The sequence below is a fragment of the Lithobates pipiens genome, unplaced genomic scaffold (genome assembly GCF_037356315.1).
Source record: "Lithobates pipiens isolate NorthernLeopardFrog02 unplaced genomic scaffold, aLitPip1_a1.2 Scaffold_1, whole genome shotgun sequence".
NCBI lineage: Eukaryota > Metazoa > Chordata > Amphibia > Anura > Ranidae > Lithobates > Lithobates pipiens.
The window spans coordinates 127,047,777-127,053,776 of record NW_027507685.1 but is presented as its reverse complement, the minus strand read 5'-3'; the positions used below and the strand labels follow the sequence as shown (position 1 = coordinate 127,053,776).

General features: G+C 41.6%; 1 protein-coding gene across 1 annotated transcript in view; it reads left to right on the top strand.

Annotated features, from left to right (window-relative positions):
* The first annotated feature begins 265 nt into the window (after positions 1–265).
* The window catches only part of LOC143974673 (LHFPL tetraspan subfamily member 3 protein-like), a 31,734-nt gene continuing 25,999 nt past the window's right edge, over positions 266–6,000 (top strand). The window contains exon 1 of the mRNA XM_077476292.1: positions 266–404. The gene's annotated coding sequence lies outside the window, so the exon portion shown is untranslated. The remainder of the gene's footprint in view (positions 405–6,000) is intronic.

Here is a 6,000-nt window from a genome sequence, read left to right as displayed (position 1 = left end):
CTCAATATCTGTAATACGTATTTATAGAGATTGAATAAATCCATTAATTGAACCTCTTCCTTAAATTAATATGCAGGTTCACCCATTACAAAATATGGCTGGTGGCTTATGTAGCACTGGTTGAGAGCACTGGTGTAGGTAATAGAGGACTTGCAGGAAGAAGTGGTATAACGGAGAGCAAACTGAAGGGGAATTGAGAAAGGTTGTAGGTTGCTTGTATTCTGTAGATGGTAAAGGATTTGCAGGGAGAGGTGATGTACATTGCATGTAGTACAGCAGGGAGGGGGGCTGCTGAACTGCAGAAGAGGGGAGGGGTCACTTTCAGCTCTAAGATGCAGAAACCGCTGCTACCGAAGGCATAGAAAATGGTGCATTTGTAATGAATACAGCATCTTGGGATCAAGGTAAGACAGGATGTTATTGTAATATAGTAATGTATTCCTTTAGTGTGCAGGATGTGCTCATGATAGAAGATTCATATATATATATATATATATATAGACAACTTTTGTATTCACCTCTTTAAATAAAATAGGTGATGCCTTCTGGATCAAATATTTGTATAGAAGGAGGTGGAGATAGTTCCTAATTATTAGATATCAATACAGGGAGGAGGTGGATCAAGAGCTTGATATTCACATACATTGGAGGAGGACAGATCTCATGTCAGATATTGTATCTGTATAGTAAAAGGATTTCTATTTATAGAGTCAGGGACGCATGTCAAGGATTCTAGCTAAGGTATGCATAGAGAGAAAAATATACATAGTCTAGATGTACATTTAGACAGGAGAGGACAATTGCTGGACCCGCTCTACTGCAGATGAGGGGGTTGAGTTGTCTGTGTGTGTCCAAGGTTCTAAAAAAAATGTATAGAGCTAGATTTAGGATCAGATACTGTATCCAGAGCAATACCTAATTTCTACCTGTGTCTTTGCCAAAAGGATGATGTGACTTTTAGGATAGAGATATATAGGAGATGGGCTCCAGATAAGGCATAGCTCCCAACTGTCCCTGATTTTGAGGGTCTGTCCCTGATTTGCAGCACTGTCCCTCATTTGCCCCTCATTTTGGTCTGATCCATATAGTTGTATATAAAATGCACTTTGTATCTTTCAAAAAGTGTTTCCCAGTGCTAAACCTTTCATCTAAATTGCTACATTTGTTAAGTTTAAAAGCCAATATAAAGGATTAATAATGGTAAAAAAAAGCCCTTGTGGATTTAATTAACCTTTTGTTTTTGGTTAATTCTCCTTTAAAGGGGTGTGGCAGGGTGTGTGTCCTATGCCTACATACCTTTTCTAGTAGGTGGCCCTCATTCCCATCTCAAAATGTTGGGAGGCATGGATAAGGTATAAAGTGCAGAAGACTGAAGACCGTATATCTATGTAATGAAAGAAACAAGTCTTTGGCTCTGTATCAGCCTGAAGGCCATTCCTCTCGAGAAAAAGGAGACAAGTTCTAGGTCCTGTATCAGAATGTCGACCATGTGATTACGGAATGAAAGAAACAAATCATAGGTTCTTTATGAGACTGGAAACCATATATCTATGGAATGAAGGAAAGAAGTCCTAGTTCTTGTATCATACTAGAGACCATGGGGGTGAGTTACTAAGAAGAAAGCACTGCACCAGTACATACATTAATTGGTGCACCGGAAAAGTCATTGATTGAACGTGCGAACTGGTGCACATTGAAGGACAAATAACGATAATAAATACCCGCATATATAAACTGCAACTGGCGCTATGGTACCTGTGGTTTTGATAATAGCGCACTCCCGATACAATTTCATCTCATTGGATGTGTCTTGTGAGGCAATTAGTAGGTGTACTCAGTTAATTAACTCTTTTGATGCCAATCTCATTCCTATCACTTTGAAATTATATCTTTGAAATGTATTTTTTTCTTTTTTTACCCAAATCTTTCAATACATTACAAAGAACTGAGAAGTGTTTCTAAACCCAATATATTTATATTTTCAGATCTTGATCTTTAACTGCTTCCCGACCACCTCACGTAGATATATTGCGGCAGAAGGGCACGTACAAATTAACATACCTGTATGTTGCCCTTTAAGAGGCGGCTTGCGCGCGCCCACCAGGAGCTCAGTGACTGTGTCCACGAGGATACCCATGACTGTCTCACGGTGAGGAAGAACGGGGAGATGCTAATGTAAACAGGCATCTCACTGTTCTGCCTAATGACACTGTCACTGATCACAGCTCCCTGTAATCGGGAGGGGGGATCAGTGATGTGTCACACAGAGCCCCTCCCCACAGTTAGAATCACTCCTTAGGACACTCTTAACCCCTACAGTGCCACCTAGTGGTTAACCCCTTCACTGCCAGTGACATTTTTACAGTAATCAATGCAATTTTTTAGCATTGATCGCTGTATTAATGCCAATGGTCCAAAAAATGTGTCAAAATTGTCCGATGTGTCTGCCATAATGTCGCAGTCACAATAAGAATTCCTGATTGCCGCCATTACTAATAAAAAAAATTATCAATAAAAATGCCATAAACCTATCCCCTATTTTGTAGACGCTATAACATTTGCGCAAACCAATCAATAAACGCTTATTGTGATTTTTTTAACCAAAAATATGTAGAAGAATACGTATCGGCCTAAACTGAGGAAAAAAAAGTTTTTTTATATATTTTTTAGGGGATATTTATTAACGCAAAAAATAAAAACCATAGAACCAAAAGAACGCTCTAATTGTGGAAAAAAAAGGACGTAAATTTTGTTTGGGAGCCACGACGCACAACCGCGCAATTGACCATCTTAAGTGCCAAATTTGGAATGTAGATGTGTCATGACCCACTTGTATTTTCCTAACGATATTTCTTGGGCATTACACATCCCACGAGGCATTGTAAAACTCTGACATTCACAGACACGACTAGGCATGATGGGAATTGTAGTTTCTGAACTGGAGGGCTGTAGTTTGAAGACCCCTGTGCTAGACCATTATTATGTCTCCAGAATTGGGAGTGTGGCATCTACCCAACTTCTCTCTGCTGGTGGACTCAACAACCTATATATATATATATATATATATATATATATATATATATAAAATATATACACACACACACTGAAGCAGGAAGCAATATATATTGGCCCGGAAGTGAATCTGTAAACAGGAAGTAGGTGTGTGTTTTGAGGCCAAATCATTTAGACATACACACATGAACCACACAAACACCACCCCATGTAAAAATTAAAGAAAAATTATCTTAATTTGCCAATAAGCATCATCTCTTTCACAGAGAACAGTGAGCGGGGCATGGTGGTGGTAAGAAATTGGCAGCAGAACAAGCAACTTCCTGGAGGGGCATGATGTCATTCCTGTGTGCTGCCCACCATTTACAGGAACCAGATATATGCCACGGGCACATACCTTCGCACACACAGCAGTTGCGCTTCCCATACAGCAAAAAAGATGAAGGAACCTCATTTTTTATGGAAATGAATAGTAAAGCAGATGCAGATTTCCAGGACTGGACTATCAAATGTTTATAGTGAAAGGAAAACTGTGTTTTCTATTAAACAAGGTCTAAATGGGCCATTGACATGCATCACAGTAGAAATTAGGAAAGTGTCTTTGCAAAGTTAAACTAAATGAAATCCTTTCCTTTTTTTGCTTGTAGATAGAGGGATTTGACAGAGGGATTAGAAGTCTTGTCAGTTTTCGGGGGTGTCTGCACCCTGATAGGGTGACGACCCCTCCCAAATTTTGCCAGTTTCTCCTTAAAATGTATTCACTTCCTGTCACATAGCCAAACAGGAAGTGAGGGTAAAACCCTAACAATGTCTTTCCTTGGGGACACACACAGGTCAATCTAAATGGTTTCCCCATTAGGTAAATGCACTCTAGCATTTTGTTGTGTACACCCCAAATTATTAGGTATCTTGGACTTTGGGGTTTATTTACTAAAGGCAGATCCACTTTGCACTACAAGTGCACTTGGAAGTACAGTTGCTGGAGATCTGAGGGGGACATGCAAGGGAAATAAAAATCAGCATCTTTGATTCTACGTGATTGGATGATAAAATCACCAGTGCTTCCCCCTCAGATTTACAGCGAGTAAATTGCAGAGTAAATTTGCCTTTAATAAACCCCAAAATACCTAATAATTTGGGGTGTACACAACAAAGTGCTAGAGTGCAATTTTCCTAATGGGGCCACTAGTTATACTGACCTGTGTGTCCCCAAGAAAATATATTGGTAGGGTTTCTCCTTCACCTGTTTGGCTATGTGACAGGAAGCGAAGCCAATTTTCAGAAAAGGAACACAAAGCCCAACCTAAAAAAAGACAAGCAGGGGTTCTAACACTCATTTAGTTTCCCTCAAATGCCCACAATTAGAATAGGATTGTCTTGATATAGATTTAAGCTCAGTGCTCAAAATGAGTGGTTCTCAATACCACCAAAAGGACATGTTTGCAGGTTTACCTTTATCTTGCACAGGTTCTTTAAATCAGAGTCAATGGCTTGGTATTGTGAACCGCTATTTAGCTAAGATAAATTCCCAAAACATGTCCTGTCAGGGGTACTTGAGGACTGAAGCTGAGAGCCACTGTGCTAAAATGGAAAATGTAAAACTTACCTCCCTGTAATTTTCCTTTTCCGGTGCCTATCCATGGCAGCATACCCACAATCCATGTGTATGCTACCATGAAGGCACCAGGAAAGTAGCTTTTAGGCTGGGTTCACACTGCGGGGGGAGATCCGGATGTGATTCGCACAGCAAATCACATCCGATCTCCGTAGCAATGCGAGTTCAGCCATACAGATAGTATGGCTGAATTCGCAGCGCTCCCGCAGCAAACTCACACGGGACCCTTTTTTGGGTCCGCAACAGAATCGGATCGCATGGGGGTTCACACCATGCGATCCGATTCCTGTGCGAGTCGGCAGATCGCACTGCGATATGCCGACGGATCTGGGGGTGTCATTAACATAACATTGACACTCCCAGCCGTCCGCATAGGGCAGTGTGAACTGCCGGCGGGAGGTGTGCGATGCGGGAAAACGCCACGGATTCGCGGCGTTCCCGCATCGCAGCGGTGTGAACCCGGCCTTAGACAAATCACACCTTTCTTTGTTTTGCCATGCCAATCAACTTAGTTAGGCTGCAGCTGGGAAATCTGTTGCATGGGAAAATTGTTTACTTGGATTAAGCATGCATCTACAAAACAAATTATTAACAAAACACACAAAACATAAAAATTTGCTACAAATTTTATTGGTCAACAAAACAGGACTTGGAAAAGAGCAACGAAAGCAAAAAAAAACATGTATGTTAATTTGAGACACTAACAAAATATGGTTTCAGGTCTGACCATTTTGCAAATTAACAGGAGTTAAAAGGACTGCGCCCACAAACGGACAATCTCTTAAGGATTCAGGCTGGGTTCACACTGAAGCAATGCGGGAATGCCGCGAATCCGCGGCGGGTTCCCGCATCGCATGTCTCCCGCCGGCAGTTCACACTGCCCTATGCGGACTGCTGGGAGTGTCAGTGAAACCTTAATGACACCCCCAGATCAGTTCGCATATCGCAGTGCGATCTGCAAACTCGGACAGGAATCGGATCGCATGGTGTGAACACCCATGCGATCCGATTCTGCTGCGGACCAAAAAAAGGGTCCTGTGCGAGTTTGGAGCGGGTGCAATGCGAATTCAGCCTTACTATCTGTATGGCTGAACTCGCATCGCACAGAGATCAGATGTGATTTGCACTGCAGTGCGGTACGAATCACATCCGGGTCTCCCAGCCACAGCAGTGTGAACCCAGCCTTAAACACACAAACGTAAAGAATGCTATCTGCAAGCTTTATATAACATAGGTTTGTGTGCTAATGAGGCAATTGAAAACACATGCACAGTCCATGAAACACATAAAATTGAAGTTCACACAATGTAGAGACAGAACTTCAAAGTGGTTACACCTGTTAAGGATGTCCTTAACCACTTTCAGACCGGACC